Here is a 16,664-nt window from a genome sequence, read left to right on the forward strand (position 1 = left end):
GTAACAGCAAAAGGGATTCCTTTGCTATACATACAAAAGATCATATATTTGACGGTATGCATGTGTTTCAAACTTCGCCACATATTTGTGAAAGCATAGCAACATTTGGGACACAGATTTGGCACGCGTAAGTACATAAGCCTGAAAATGTGCCAACCTCCCTATAATTATATCCCAGCCTAAGCCTTTCCATGAGTTTTAGTTAATTTGCAAGCCTATTCACCATCTAACAGTCATATACGTACAGTATTTAACTCAGAAAGCCGCCAAGCAGGCACCAGCAATAATAATTTGCTGTTCGGTTCTCTTATTGACAGTTTGTTTTCCTTACATCTGCACATATGATTCCATAGTCAAAACTGAACCCTAATGTATGTGTTCCTACAAGATAGTGAGAGGCATTCTTCTCCACCATGGAGAAAGAACTGGATGGAAAAGGAAGTCCACTTCTGTTCTCTAGTCATCTTTCTCCAGTTCCTTTGTTAAAATTAATCCAACTACATCCTAGTCACACATTCTCTTTTTGATACTGCCCAACCATCCCCTATGCTCCAAAGTCAACAAGTTCAATGGCATGAAACACAACAGAAGTGCAAGGACATGAAGGATAGTAAGAAAACAGGTAACAAGCAAAGGGAAAACTTTGCTTCTCTGCTCTTCCAACCTCGCAGCTGATAGCACAGGGAAACAGAAGTGTTTGATATCTCTTTCCTTTCAGTCATCCTTGAAAGTTTTAACTGTGATCAGATGCTAGTAAAACCAACAGCAAAGGGTGTACGAACTTGGTGTAGATAAGAGAATGGTTATGTAAGCGTGATGTTTTCAATTGGTCCAGGCCTGGGAAAAATCACCTGTGATACTGAGAGAACTAGCTGATAGACTCAACACTTGGGGAAGATGTAGAAAGTTCTGGCAGAACATGTCTTTGAAAGGCTGGGAAAAAGGCTAAGGAATTAAGAACTAGTCAGCTTAGCTTCAATTCCCACAGCAATAACAGATAAAATAATAAAACAATTCACAATGAAGAATTCTGAAAGTTGAGAAGAATGTAAGTCACAGCCAGCATAATTTTGCTAGAACAAATCATATGAAAGCATTCTCATCTTCTTCTGTCATGATAGCAGGCATCAGGGTAGGGGGAAAACCTGAATAATAAGTTCAGCAGCAAGAAGGGATGTGAAAAATCCTCTAGTATGAGTGTAAGATGAACAGATGCCAGAGGCAAAATACCTTACCCACATGTAAAACCAGCTGCCTAAGACAAGTTTCAATTAAAAAAAAGATTTGAAGAAGAATCCTGGACCCTAGTACCGGAAGAAGGGTTCCAAATGCCTCCAATCCCAGCAACTTCACATAAAACTAAAGTTTTGTTGTTTCTAAGTTTAGCTTTTTAATTGACTAGGAGGAAGATGTGATTTACATATTTGTGAGAATTTTATGATTAGAAAATAAAAAAAAATCCTTTTCTATCTATATTGTCTCAAAAAACCCAGAACTTTATTATTTCCTGCACTTGAATATGGTTTGACTTTATAGCCAGTCTAAACAATTGATCCCACTTGTGAGCTATATGCTAGATACTTACTGAAACTCATTGGTGGATATAAGGTATAATATGGTGTTGTTGCTTTTCAACTTCAACATAACACAGACTGCTAAGCACATAAAAAAATTTTGGTATTGTGTTTTGCAGTTCTTCTAGTGGTATGCAGCTCTATTGGCTCCAAATCTGTTATACTACTGTAAACAAGTATCCTCTCATTAAGTTTCTCCACTATTTTCCTTGGTCAAAATAAATTGAGAATTTCAACCTTCAGCAACTACAGATAGAGTTTTTAGAAGTTCCAGCCCCTCTGGACACTACATATTCACACCTCATATTCTCAGTTACTCAGCATCAAACAGGCAGAATTGGACTGCAACTGGGTTAAAGAACACTCACTGACAAATTGATCTGTCAGTTCTTATGGTTGCATAGAGACAAACACCAGATGCTTCATGGGCATCAGAAGGTAGCTGGTGCACACTCTTGAAATTGGGTCTGAGAATGCTGTTGCGAAGCAGGAGAGGTATCAGTCATCTCTGGATTGCTAAAACAGAAACTCTCATCCAAAAAGCAACTGGAAATGGCTCCTGTCAATAGTTCTTGATTCTTGGCCATGGCCCTTTTCTCTATTTCCAGTAATGGAAATTGTTGAGAACTCTGTTTCTTACAGAAGTTCCTTTTTTGATTTCACCACGGCTCAAGAATATTCCCCAAGTACCCTGAAATAAGATGCTTCTATCCTTCATCTTGATAGCAGCCATACATAGTATTTAAGCCTTAGGACCTTTCAACATATTTCAAAATGTGGCCATATTTAAGTTTGGTACTGTAGAATTCAATACTCAAAGGCTTCTGAGTAGAAAGAGGATACAGGCTTTCTGGACTGGGTCACAGTCTGCAGAATGCACAGCAGCCCTCGACCTTGTTCATGATCTTTTGGTAAGATCATTAAAAGGCAGTGATGCCGAGCTCTGAAGGATCCCATTATCCCATTGCAAGAGTTGCTAATGCGTGTCACTGTAGGTCTGCACTTGGCGTGTGTACCCATCAGTAAATATGGTATTCATTTACAGTGCACTATTTTTGACACTATTAAAAGGAGTTTGTTACACCAAAGCGTGCCATAACCACAAAGCCTGTCACTGTTTTGAAACATCTTTGATGTGAGTCATCACTACAACTGCCTGGTTGAAACACACTTTTTGTCTTGACTTGCACTTAGACTGCTTTAGGAATTTGATTCTTCTCCCATGAGCTTATATTACCCATACCTTGGAGATGGGAAGCGTTTGGGCATTGATGGTATGCATCATAGCACGTAGCATTCACTTTTAGTTAACACTGGTATAACATCGTACAGAGAAGTATGTAGCTTTCCTGCTTTGATAGATGGGTATCCAGGACTTTTACCCATCATTCTTTACTGTCAGAGCTTAGCAAACTCTGAATGTGTTTGCTGCACTAGATATCTCCTCTCCCACACTTCAGTAGTGCCGCATTTTCATCTACTATGTAAGCAGTTCTTTTCCACAGTGATTTAAAGAATGAAGAGCTGCCACAGTGTGCATGTTGAGATGGGTATGTAACAGACTGTTTTTCTGCAGATTCTGTGCAGCTGCTTTCAGCAGGGCAGCTGAAATTCTCACACAGATTACTGTAGTGATGTAGTTAGAGACGTGCATACCAAATGGTATAATGACAGCGGGATACCACTGATGATCACAACCACTCATAAACACTCATTCTTGTCACAGAAAACAACATAAAGCAATAGGTAAGCATCTTTCTGAATCTTGCAAAACTTAAAGATTTTGACTGTACAAGATAGAGTTCCTTCTTTAAATCAAGCCTATTCTGAATATTTTTAATGATGCCATTTTTGTCCCAGCATCTCCAGATGTATGTTGTCCACTTTAGCCTCTGACCTATGCTGGTGACTGTGATCTAGGAGAAGTGGTATGAAGCTGACAATACTTGGTGGTTCACACACATCACTGTTGGAAAGGTCACTGTTTTGGACTGTGATGGCACAAACTGCAGTGGACCCAACCCATTTTTGCAGCTCATGGACCCAACACATTATCAGAAACTTTGTCTCCCTGGTGTCGCCAGTTTCTACTCTGAGTGGTTTTGTCTTAACTTTGGAGGGTATCTGGAGCAGAAAGTTCAAAATGTTTAACACAATTAAAATTGTCTTTCTTGGCATATACTGTACCACAGGGGAAGTTGCTTTTGACACTGAGAACAACTGTACAAAAAGATACTAATCATCCCTTTTAAGCAAATTATGTTCCAACAATGACTCACAATTTCCCAGCTAGACAGGCTTTTTAAGATGGTGTTAAATGGTTAATCATAACTGGTTTGGCATATGCAAGATACACGCAACTTAATGTTACTCTGACCAGAATCTTCCCTTGAGGAGTATGACAACTTGGCATTGAACCAGGCATGCAAATCTAAATGTGCTATTTCAGTACGAGTTCAGGGAAAACACTGCTTTAGACACAGACAGCAGTAATGAGGCAACAGCTAATAAAATATCTGTAGTTCTTTGGGACAGCTTCTTACACAGAAGTGTAATGACAGCAAAACTCTTGGGGAAATAGTGCTAGCTTTTCACTGTGTAACCAGAAAAGACTGTTCCCGTAATTAAACTGTTACACTACAAATATTCACACTAAGTGGGCCAACCCACTCCTGTATCACTCTCAGAAGTTTTTCAAGATCCGTTTCCTCCTTCCTGTGTAAACGGAGTAAAAATCGAGCAGGTAATTCAAGAATTTTCCCTTGGAAAGACACTTGGTTTACAGCTACTGATTTCAGTTGTTGTCTATGCACATAATAGCACAAAAGAAGATACCCTCGTTTTTTCTAAATAAATAACTGAGTTTCATAACAGAACTGGCAGGACCTATTAGTCTTACAAAACAGCTGAAAATACTGTATTCATGATTTGATAAAATGTATATGTTAAACTGTCAGAAGGATATTTATGCAAGCTATAAACTGAATGTTAAAACTTTGTGTAGGCAGAGTAAAGGCTGCAAATACATAAAGGTCTTTGCCATTCTGCTTCTTGAGTTCCAGACCTCAAATCTTCAGACTCAGACTTCTAGAAGCCAGGCCATGTTTGAAGGACAAAATATGCTACCCACACAAACCAAAAAATTCATTGAGTGCTAAAACCAACTTCTGTTCTGAGTCATCTAAAAAAACGCTTAAATTATGAGAGCACAGAATTAGGTAAAGTTGGAAAATGTTGTTCAGCAAACCCTGCAACACTAGAACAAAAGGGCTTTCAATGAAACTAATACATTGATTTAAAACAGACTAAAAGAAAGTACGTCTTTACCTAGCAGACAGTGACTTTCATGAACTTGCTGCCACGGGAGGTCAGGATGTACTAGCAGGTTCAAAAACAGATTTAACAAATTCATGGACACCTTGTCCATAAACCAAGAATAAATAGACAGGGCAGAGATGTACCCTCTCACTTTGCTAACACAGCTGTGGAGGCTGGCAACGTATGAAGGGAATAGACCACAAAAAGTGATCAAGTGTGTTTGCTGACTTTTGATGGCAGCTTCTGCTGCCATTCTTGGAGACAGAACACTATGCTGGATGGACCCTGGTCTGATCCTACACAAAGTGTCTTGTGTTCTTGGGGCAAGAGTCAAATGTACTTTGAAAAGGGAAGGGGGATGGGAAGGGGAAAGGGGCAGTTATGACACCGTACCCTCCCTGAGTTTAAAATAAAGCATGTAATTCAGAACAAGAACTGAAAGTCCAAGGAGACTATGAACACACAGCCTTGTAGAACCATCCACTAGCTGGAAGGGAATTATTAAAGGAAAGCTCAACTTGCATCAACAACAGTGTAAAATCTGTAAGTTGCTAACTTTTAATTAATATAAAATCACTGTTTCTCAAGTGTCAGGTATGTCATTGAACTCAAGAATAAAATCAAAAAGGAAGACTTTGCCTGTGATTTACTCCACAAACTTATGTCCACAATAAATTATTATCATAGAGATAGTAAACAACCCTGTAAAATTATGCCTTTCTCTTGATCATGGAGAACTCTCAAATGAATAATCTTTTTTCTTTTGTACAGAGGTCTGGGTTTAAATGTTGTCAGGAAACATCAGTCATTGCAACCTCTGCCAAAAAATTAACCACAATCATTAGCAAAATAGGATAGAATAAAAGCAAGCTGACTGCAGGAAAATGGATATTTTAAAATAAGTGCATCAAGGGACCTGCAAATGTGCCGCCAAAGTCACAGATTAACATGACAATAAGATGAAAGACTCCAGAAAAGGAAGGAAAAATCACATTTTAAATAATCAAGATTGTGTGCTGTCTACTGTATGATTGCTTTCTGTGTCACAGAAGCTTTTCTTTCACTGAACAGGATCAGTAAAAAGGATATGGGACCTGGAAGAAGTAACCCAAGGACCCTCAGCAGTGATCCAAAGATCCATAACATTTTCTGGTCCTTGCTGCTACAGAAAGAGAAGACTGAGCTACCAACTTCGAGATTATTCCTGAGCACGCTTAGAAAATAAAGAATTTAATTCACTCTGTAACACCTGTTTGTGTTATAATTCTCGTCCTCACTTAATTCTCATCTTTCTGCTGTATCTCATCACCCTTGTTTCAACCACAGCACAGTCTAATTAGCCAAGAAAACAGAATTGTTCTGTTACAATGCTGATGGTCCCTACACACAGAAAGGCAACTTCATGAAGCACTATGTAGCCCAACAATGGCATGTGGTTGCAGTGATCTGAGTCTCTAATTGGATCAGATGACAATAAGCTATGCCTTTCGCTTTTTTCTGTGGTAAGAGAAGTGAAAAGCATCAGAGATAGAGAATACATTGTTCACACTTGTTATTCTTCCCTTTTGTGTTTTGCCCTTAAATATTAAGATCAGGCTTCACTTTAGTTACTACAACTTCAGAAAATAATACAGGAGTCACTGTGAGCAGCTCTTTGAAAAAACGCATGATAGCAGTCATTGAAAAGTCAAATGAAAGGGCAGCAATTATTAGGAAAAGAATAGACAATCATGCATCAAAATGACATCACATGAAACCATGTTGTGCATATTTCTTGAATAGCTCTTGCAACTCTTTTCTCCTCATCTTAAAAAAAAAAACTAATAAATAAATAAAATCCAAAGGACAAAGCCCCATGTTGATAACGTTCCCCCTAAGCCTTCTCTTCTCCTGGCTGTCTCAACCTTTTTTCAAATGAAAGGTGTTCAGTCCTTCAGTCATCTTAGTGGCTCTTCACTGGACTCGCTCCTCCCTTCGACCTGCAGGCAAGGGTTTTTCCTAATGTAGCCCAGGGCATGACCACATGACCAGGTCCAGCAAAGTCCCACCCAAAACCCTGAGGAAGTCTAAGCCCTGACAGATCTATGCCTCTGTCACGCTGACCCATGGGAACTCTGCAACCACTGGAGCAGCCTTAACAACACTTTAAGAAGTCCTGAAAATGTTCTGTGTTCATGGTTATGAGAGATCCCAAAGGGAGCAGTGCTTGAAAGTGAAGAAGGGAAAAGGAGGGTTCATGATGAGATGCAAAAACATAGTGCAGCTCAGCACAGAAACTGCACCTCTGTGTGCTGAGGAGCACAAGATGTTTCCGAGAGTAAAAAGTACCCAGGGTATAGTACCCAGTAGCCCAGCAGCTACTCAGAGAAGGAGGGCATGTGTCTTCCTGACCTTATCTATTACCAAGCAGCATTATGCAGATAATAACACTGAGTAGTCACTCCCTCTAAAAGAGCAGGAGGCCTCCTTTCCTTGAGACACGCAAGGGTCAACCAAGGGCAACACCCCGGTGAGCTGACATTTGCTGTGGCGGTGTCAGAATAAGGGGAAAATAACCAGAAAGGTGGTAAAAGGTTCACAGCTGGGGTACATCTGGTAGAAAAAATAAAAATCGTAAGGAGCTTGAAGAAAGGAAACTTGGATTTCTTTTGCACAGATCAATAGTGCAGAGCTCAGTAGTGTCATTTTAACAGCTCAAGACAGAATCGCTGCAAACAAAAGACGTGGCAAAGAACTGAGCAGCATGATTCCACTTACAGAAACCTGACAACCTGAATGTATGTTTTTTTTGCAAATTATGTTTTTTCCTAAGCGTATATTCTTAGGAAAATCAGAGAAGAAACACAGGAAATTGCCAGGGAAAGGAGCCTCTCAAGGACTGCCATGAAATATCGTGACTGTACAGAGTGGAAATAGCATAATGTTAATAGAAAGGGAGGAAATAGATTTCTTCTTTAGGACAGCTGCCAAAATAGGACATAACACCTTCTTGAAACATTTTATTCATCACAGAACAACATGCCTAGAAGTGCATGATGTCAGAAAAGTTGGCAAAATAAGATAATCTAAACTTCGAGGGAAAAAAAAAAAAAATAAATGAAAAATGCATAGCATTTAATTGTCATAAGGCTAAGATGGGTTTTGTAGCACTTACTCAAAAAACTGTGTTACTCCTGTGCAACACCTGCCTTTCCCAATGGTTTTCAAATCATCTGCTAATACATTCTCAAAGACTTAAATACAGGGTGAAATTATGATATTACAGGGAGAACCAGCCAGTGCACTAGAGAGGACAAGGATGCTCACCTGAGTTCTCCCTGATGCTTTTCCTCCCAGCTGGCCACAGAGGAGAGTTTGTCCTTTCCCTTTTCCCTTTCTCCTACTTTTTGTTTCTTCACCAATGCATGCCTTTGGCTACAAACCCTGCCAATATTTTTTTTGTGCATGTGAACTTGTCTCAACAGCCTTTATGGAACATTGTCTTTCAACTTTTGAAAACTACAAAGTGATTTCCAACTTCAGAAAGGGGTCAGGTTTTGGTAGCCACTAAGACCTTTACATGAATGCTGGGGAGCAACAGGGCTCACAACCTGGGTGGTGCCTCTTTACAAATAAAGTGCTGCTGTTGTGAGCAAGACAGCCCAGGTTTCCCTTCCTTTTTCACTCCAGACAAACATTTCGGCAGGGCAAAAGCGATAGGTGTGAGATGCAAAGGTTGGACATAAATGTAGTAATGGACACATGTTATAATAATAATCACCATCATCATCTCTTTTCCAGTTTTGACATGTCAAACTTGCATTTATTTTACTCATAACACTTCTCCAAGCAAAACAGAGAGAGAGAGGGTATTCATACATTTATTTCCCACTGCTCCATTTTCCAGCCTTTTTTTAGGAACACTAATCCCTACTAGATCCATGGATACAGATCAAAGCTGTTAATTCTCTTACAGGGATTTCATTTTAATTGCAATTCAATAAAAATATGTGGGTAAAATAATTTCATGATAATTCATAGATATTTGTTTTGATAACATACATAGGTCTTCACTTGACAAGGTCTGTCAGAGGTTTGGCCTTTTTTAGGTAAAGACTGAAAGAAGATTAAACCGGAGAGAAGTTACACAGAAATTGTATTAAGGCTTGAATTTAACCTGACAGCCACGCAGATTCACCATTAGCACAGTCATCCCAAACTTCTCTCATTGCCTGTCAGTGTACTGTTCAAGGCCAAACACTTTTCTCAGCACAGGTTTTTCACAATGAGCTTCTTTTCCACCTAAACCCAAGCCCTCTTGCCATAATGCAGCTGGGGTTTGTTCTCTTTTGGAATTGTGAATATAGCAATGGCAAAATAATGATATAATATCTTTGTTACTGAGAAATTCTCAGATGCTTTTCAAACACACACACACACACAGACACACACACACACTTTGTTATACAAATGAAAAATAAAATCTTTGTCATTTTAGTATGTAAGAAATTATAAATTGATATTACTTTAATGTAACATCTGTGTTAAAAACAATATCATATAAAACTCAAAGCAATTCTGCAATAGAGAGCAGCAGTGGAGCATATCTTTAGGCTGGGTGATTTTAATAATCTTAATAAACCTGATTTTAAATAGAGAGTCCTTCACTTTCTAAATATTGTAATTATTTTTATAAAGAGTTTATTGATTTAATGAATAATGTAGGCCCAGATACTCATGGACTAGTGATCTGATTTCATATGCAACTCTTAATTGTATCTATCTTCTAATTACAAAGAGATTCATTATGTAGCTGTAGGATTAGTTAAATGTGATAGACTAAATTAATCCCAGCAGGATGAATATAGACAAAAAGTTATTCCAGTCTGTTTTAACAAGGCTGGGGTTTCATGTATCACTGGATTGAAAATATTAAAATTAGTCAACAACTAATTTACATGTTGTTTTGCAGAAGGTTCCAGCCACTGCTTGCTGGAAAGATTGTGTTATTTTGTTTCACACCTCCTCTCTCACACCTTTCACACCACAAAGCTTTTTCTCCTCAGAAGTTTTCAGTGGAACAGTCTGTATGGAAGTTTGGGCTCCCAAAGGAAATAACAGCTTACTCAACATACCAGAAAATGTGTTACAACTTTCCAGGAATCAAAATAGTATCTTTATACCATGCAATGTCTCTAGGCAGCGTATACCACACACATCACAGAAAAATTCATGTGCATTAAACAATGAAATGTTTGGCATGTTTCTCCACTTAAGAGAATCACAGAGTAATTTAGGCTGGAAAGGACCTCTGAAGGTCATCCAGTCCAATCTCCTGGCTGGTTTCAAAGACAGATGAAATTCCGATTACTTCATATAATGGGCACAAGGTCTTGAATTACTTGATTCTTGTCTACCAAAACTGTCTGTGCTTTCATACAGTGATGAGTTAATTAAAGAAAAGCTTTCACAGAAATATAACATAAAAACCTGAACTGTTCTTCATTTTTTTTTCTTTATTATAGCAGGAAATAACATTTGTGTTAACAATAACAATGTTCAATTTTACAAGTGAATAGAACAAGGCAATTACCCTAAAATGAAAGGAAAATTTTTAATCTCTTTTTCTGACATACTCAATCCCAAATTGCTATAGAAGACCGACGCCCAAATCCAGTCAAGTTCCTGATCTTAGTAGATATGACTGGAAGAAAATAACTGCCAAAATTAGAAGAGTCAAAAAGTGTTAAAAAAATAAATGTTCACATTCTGCCTCACTCCACAGACACACACAATTTTGCCCGTGAAAAAACAGCCACAAAATATAGGCAAGAATTTCCAGATACTGCTGGGAGAACAATGACGAAAGAGATATTCCAACAAAAGAGAGAAATTCAAACACGTACCTCACAGTTATTACAACAATACAATAGTGATCTTCTCTCTTTTTTTTTTTTTTTTTTTTTTCTTACCAGGTTGTTTACATGCACAGAAATAGACAGAAACACACAGATATTCACATTAACAGATACGACTACCTCCTAATAAATGTTTGTGGATCATACTATAGAAATCAGTGGAATCCATGCATGGTTTGTAGAAGAATACAGTCATGAGATTAGATTCTCAGTGTATTTCTGAGGAGACTGGCCAGCTACAAATGTGTGCTCTGTATCAAATCCAAAGTCACTGCTGACCTGGTTTAGTGTTAACAAAAGAAATGAAAATAATATGGCATGCACTTCAGAAGCAGTTGGACTTCACATTACCTCCATGACAGCTTAAATGAAAAAAATCTATTATTGCAGTTAATTCAAAGGTCCAAGCAATTAAACGTGCCAGAGAAATAAACTAAAGTGTAAAGTAAACATAAGTCCTGTGTCTTGCATTTCTTTCCCAGGCAGCCAATCCAGAGGACTAAGACACTACCATCACCAATAAATCTGTGCCAACGTATATTCTTACACAAACTGAGCTGCCATGTTTCTTCTCCCTGAATGGATTCACACACAGTGTGAACTGTGGGGTTTTCCTATACAGGGACAGGAGTTAGACTCAATGATCCTTGTGGGTCCCTTCCAACTCAGGACATGCTATGATTCTGTAATTCTATGATTCAGCTGCCCAATCAGCAGTATAGAGGAATCTTACAACATTCAGCAAGAAGAAAGCTCCATTCAGGTCAAGGAGAAATGTTTTCTCTGTGTCTTCACAGATAGAAAAAAAAATGGGGGTGGCAGAGGGGAGGGAACAGCTTGGGAGCAACGGGATATATTTTTGTTTCTGTCCATTAGCATGACAACTGGTCTCCCACTATTGCAGTGGTAGGTTAAAGGTCAGTCATAGCAAAGTGCCATGTTACCACTGTGCCTAGTCTAAACCAGTAAGCCATAGGTATCAATTCCAACTAAATGACTGGCTGAAGCAAGATAGACAAGCTACAGCTGTAACATACAATATAAGGTTCAAAGGCTAAAAAGAGCTTGAACACTGCCCTGATGTGGAAAGGGGAGTGTTTCACATCACACTAGGCTGGCAATTTATAGGTTAATAATTTAACACAGCACTGGGTCTTTCAGCAGTCCAGTGAGAGGAGACTTAAAACCCATCTCTGCCATCAGGTAGGAGTGGCTTTATCCCAGCAAGAAAGGAGAAAACCATGATGATGTGAATCTGAACAGAACCATAGGCCAGACTGAGTGTAAAGGAAACGTACACATCCAGATCAAATTTCTGTTCCATTAATAAAAACGTAGAGTTTGTGTAAGAACAGGCTTCCTGTGCATGAGAACATGATGCCCAGACAGATGACAGGATGGATGCTGCAAACAACCAGGCAGAATGAAAGAAGCTTTGGAGTTGATCTAAGGATAACTAAACCTAAGTGTGATCTTTCTTCACTTGTTGTATCACATCTCAAAAACATGTTTTGTAAATAAATTACTTATTTTTCAATTATTCTAATCTGGATTGTGTTACGGGTGACTGGTAAGTAACTGGCAAATACTATCCCTGCCAAAATAGTAATCCTTAAAAATGAGATACTGAATCACACTCTCACAGTGCTCAGTACAAGTCCAGAGAATGTAAAAATAAGTGTCGAGCTAAATAAAATTCTTGGAAACTGGGTCAGCAGGAGCTTGCATGGAAGAGATGTTTTCTAATGATAAGCACAGACCAATGACTTTAGAAACACATGAGCAATAGTTTTACCTCCAAGAGTCTTCCAGCAAGCTTGGAGTGTCTCTGAAGATAATTTAGTTTATTAAATCTATTCCCTTGCACCAGGAATCATAATTCACATCTGGTTTGGTTTTGTTTTTTCCATTCATGCTAAGGATGTCAATTAAAGCAATATAGCTGCATCAAAATGCCAAGTGGGTGACACAGAAATGATTCTAATATACTGCATGTTCAAATCTGTTGACAGTTATCTGTCTCCAAATTATACAGATGCTATTATTTTAAGGTGCAACACAGCTACATCAGGAACATGATTTAGCAATTGGTAAGCACTGAGGAGGCACAGACAGGTTAGATAAATATCATTATCATTATCCTTGGTGCTTGAAATAAGCCAGTGTATGCCAGTATATCCTAACAGCATCTGAAAGAGATCTGTCAGTTCTTACCAAGAAGGGGAAGCAGAGAGAAAATCAGGTATCACAAGACTTCAGTGTTCCCATACTCATACTTCTGAACATTCATAAAAGTACTTCTGAACTCCCATTACAACATCTAATTTTACACATCTTACAGGCACTGCAATTATTTCACCAGTATGACAGGAGAAGTCTGAAACAGAACTTCACAGCTCTCAGACACAATTTTCTACACTTTGAGGTACTAATGGACAAATCTCAGCATTATTCTGCATCAAGTCCACCTCTGCAAGCAGCTTTTCCCTAAAGGAATAGTTTAGTGAAGGTTTTAGCTAGAAATGGAAATATGAATTAAAGATGACAGGATTAAAAACTTTAAACCAGACCACTATAAAAAGTGGGGTTTCCAGGGACACCTTTAACAATCATTGCTTCTCTAAAAAGCAGCTCTCACAAGAGACAGCTAACCACATTTGCAGGGCAGGTCATATTTGTCATCACTGTGCTGAAGTTGAATAAAAAGATCATTTATGTATCCTCTCATCTGTTTCTAGGTGAAATTACCATTATTCCAATTTTAATTTTCTGTTTACCACAGACATTATAATTTTTATTCCTGAGACATTTTTAGTGTATATAAAAGCCATGCAAATGCTTCTTTTCTAGATCTACATCTCCACAAAATATATTCTCTACTAAACCCAAACACACAAATACTTAAGAGTAGGAAAACCGGCCTGGTCCCCCACGCCAAATTCTAACAATACAATGTCCAGTGATATTATTGCACATGTGTGCAAGGATTTTCCCTGGAGACTCATGGCCTAAAGAATTAAATTTGCCAATTCTTTTCACTCCTATCAATGTTACTGGAATACATCAGCTTTCCCATGTTGTCATGTAAAATTACAGAAATGATACACTTCCTTCTTAGTAGTTTCCTTCCTCTTTTTAAGTCTTATCAACTAAAGAGATTTTTTTTTTTCTGCAAACATACAAAAACTATGCCCTCCAGAGTCGGCGTGTCTTTATTAAATATTAAAAAACAGAGTAAAGTAACTTGACTCCTATCACAGCACACATCCCACAGAAATGGAAAAAAAAAAAAGCACTGTTCTTCTGTTGCTGCCACACTCTGACAGATGTTTCTATACTACATAATAGGGAAAAAAAGATACCATTTAATGCAGGTGAGATTGAATAGGACAAGGAGATGCTGAGAATGTACGAGTTCAAAGTCCCCTTCCATCCTCACACATGAAAAGCCAAACCTCGCACGCCCTTTGAAGCTTTATTGTCAAGCTGTTTTACAAGCTTGACTATCTTAAAATGATAGTCAGAGCTTTTAGATACCATAATTGCCACTGTTCATGCAATAGTAATTCCATTATTTATTTTTACACAAACAACAGCAAAGAAAATCTTGTTGGGGAGGGAAAAAGTACATGCTTAATTATGTTCTCGCTTAACTGGTTATACTAAGTTGGTAGCAGGGGAGTTATTTTTGATATACAACAGTATGAGACCAGAATCAAGTTTGATAAGTTAGGAACAGATTTGGATTTAGGCAGTCAGACTAAAATTTCTGAACTTGTTCATTTATATATTTTATTGACTTTGCATATTTTAGTATGGACTTTTTACTCATTTCAGTAGCTGGGCAATAGCTAAAAAACTCCCCAGAACTTAAAAATGCAAATAAGTAGAGGAGTAGAGGTCAAAACATTTAAGTTAAAATGTTATCAGATGTGAGAGAATTATATTATGTCTGAAATGAATGAGAAATCACAGCATGCATTAGCTGGAGTGACATTTTATCAACAATGCTTTTCTTTTTCACTATAGTGTGGCATTTTTTTCTCACCTCCACTTATCTTTCTCCCATGCTTTTATCTTAGGCCCACAGACTTATACTTAGGATTAGGCACTGAAATAAATGAAACGGTACATCTGTTTCTGCAGAACCAATAATTTTCAGTATGCTTTATTTTCTGCCTTCTCACCCTTCTTTCCATTTCAGTTTGGAAACACTTCTTGAATGAAACATTCAAATTCTACCTAACCAAAAGAAGCCCTGATGATCCGCCAAGAGACTGAGAAGCATCAGGACCAGGCACCCCAAAGAGCTGCAAATGATTCCTGTGCTCCACCTTCATCCAGGCAACCTCTGTGTTACTCAGGTAACTAATAATGTCAAGTGATGTCATCTGTCTTGCAATATTCCACATGCTTTGCAAAAATATATCTGAAAGATATTCAATAAACTCTGCATGTGCTATCACAAGTAGAAGTTTTAAACTGAGAAAAACGGATAGATTTTCTAGCTCTTACGCAGATACCAAGATGGGTTATCAGCATCTACTGTCACAATTCAAAGGCTCAACATATTCGATCCTGCTTGGGCTAGACATAGGTTCTGAGCAGTAATGAAAAACCAGGAATGTCTCTTCTCAAAGGGTACTAAATAACTATTTTTAGCCTGGATACGTTACTGTATGGATAAAGGAAATCTTTCTGCATTTTCAGTGTAAGAGAATGAAGGAACATGATGTTCAGTGTAGAAACACTGCTTTCTTTTCCCAAATGCACTACTCTCTATTCCCAAATGCCTGGCAATGTCATAAAATGTCAGAAAAATAATTACAAGATCCCAAGCCTCCATAGCAGCCAGGCATCATATAACCTCTTCCTGTGTGATGCCCGTCCTTCATGATCATTTCAAGTCTTTGCCTCTTCCAGTCGTTGTTTGGTTTGGGGGCAGGAAATTGGGGGTTTTGATTGACTGGCAGCAGCACAAAGGCAGATACAAGAAACAGTTAACTCTGCCCTTAAAACAAAGGGGAAACCCAGAGTCCCAAGCCAAAAAGGTGAAATAATTTGCAGAAAGAAGCTGATAACTGGGAAATAGCTGTAATGTTACCAGACTATGACACAGTAAATAGAAGGAGAAATGTATGTGCTCTTAATGGCATGCTAATGCTGGACCTGAGCTACCAAGGTTTATAAGCTATTCTTTGTAACTTTTTTTATTGCTGGGTAAATGACTTGTGAGACTTTTTACTTAATTCACTGCCAGCTAATGCCAACTTCTGATCACTGCTTTGGCTATTGGAGATAAAAAAGAACAGGAACAACTAAGCCAACACTGCCCTGGCATGAGCCACCCATGGCCACCGTCTCTTCCAAAGGGTCTTGTCTGGATCCCGCTGTGACCAGCACAGGGCATTCTGCCACCCCCACTACCAACCCCTGCCACATATGCCCCATACACATCTCCAAACCACTCTGTTACCTGGTGTATCTCCTTAGTTTTGGTTATTGGAATGACATCAGTTGGAAGAGACCCTCCAGATCATCAACTCCAGCCATAACCTAACCTAACTCTAGCACTAACCTAACCTAACTCTGTCCCTAAGAACCCCGTCTAAACACCTTTTAAACACCTCCAGAGATGGTGACTCCAGCACTTCCCTGGGCAGCCTGTTCCAGCACCTGACAACTCCTTCTCTGAAGATTATTTTCCTAATATCCAATCTAAACATAATTGTTATCAATTTTAAATAATTCAATGTGCAAATATACATCTACAAGAGTCAACAGCTCTGCTAGTGTTTGAACTTATTTCTAAGTAAGCCAGGTAAAAGTTCTTGAGCTTTTTCCCACACAAACCCATCTGAGTTACACAGCTGTC

At 38.5% G+C, this 16,664-nt stretch overlaps 1 protein-coding gene across 2 annotated transcripts in view; it reads right to left on the reverse strand.

The window, feature by feature from the left end:
• The window catches only part of ADCY2 (adenylate cyclase 2), a 225,488-nt gene that overhangs the window by 162,250 nt on the left and 46,574 nt on the right, over positions 1-16,664 (reverse strand). The gene's annotated exons all lie outside the window — the stretch shown is intronic.

Source organism: Columba livia, chromosome 2 (genome assembly GCF_036013475.1).
Source record: "Columba livia isolate bColLiv1 breed racing homer chromosome 2, bColLiv1.pat.W.v2, whole genome shotgun sequence".
NCBI lineage: Eukaryota > Metazoa > Chordata > Aves > Columbiformes > Columbidae > Columba > Columba livia.